This window comes from Colobus angolensis, unplaced genomic scaffold (assembly GCF_000951035.1).
Source record: "Colobus angolensis palliatus isolate OR3802 unplaced genomic scaffold, Cang.pa_1.0 Scaffold684, whole genome shotgun sequence".
NCBI classification, from domain to species: Eukaryota; Metazoa; Chordata; class Mammalia; order Primates; family Cercopithecidae; genus Colobus; species Colobus angolensis.
In genome coordinates this window covers 43,184-43,654 of record NW_012120532.1, presented here as the reverse complement: position 1 = coordinate 43,654, position 471 = coordinate 43,184, and the positions used below count along the sequence as shown (strand labels likewise).

The following is a 471-nucleotide window of genomic DNA, read 5'->3' as shown; positions in this document are numbered from 1 at the left end:
ATTCAAGCGATTCTCCTCCCTCAGCCTCCCTAGTAGCTAGGATTATAGGTGCGTGCCACCACGCCCTGCTAATTTTGTATTTTTAGTAGAGACGGGGTTTCTCATGTTGGTCAGGCTGGTCTTGAACTCCCGAACTTAGGTGATCCATCTACCTTAGCCTCCCAAAGTCCTGGGATTACAGGCATGAACTACCACGCCTGGCCTTACAATCACATTTTAATGACCACAAGTGGTCTCTTTCAAGCTACTGTAAAGTTTTATTTTGGTTCTAGCTAGATTAATTTGCAAATGAAATGTTTTTGGGCATCTTAATAAGGTATTCGGGGATTGCCTTAGAAAAGAAAAGAAAAGAAAGAAAAAGAAATTATTCCCACCAAGGTCTGTACTGAGCTGGAAGATTTAAATACCAAAAAGAAGCTGGACGTGGTGGCTCACACCTGTAATCCCAGCACTTTGGGAGGCCGAGGCAAG

The 471-nt window shown here is 43.5% G+C and overlaps 1 protein-coding gene across 1 annotated transcript in view; it reads right to left on the bottom strand.

Annotated features, from left to right (window-relative positions):
• The window catches only part of USP6NL (USP6 N-terminal like), a 159,747-nt gene that overhangs the window by 136,436 nt on the left and 22,840 nt on the right, over positions 1 to 471 (bottom strand). The gene's annotated exons all lie outside the window — the stretch shown is intronic.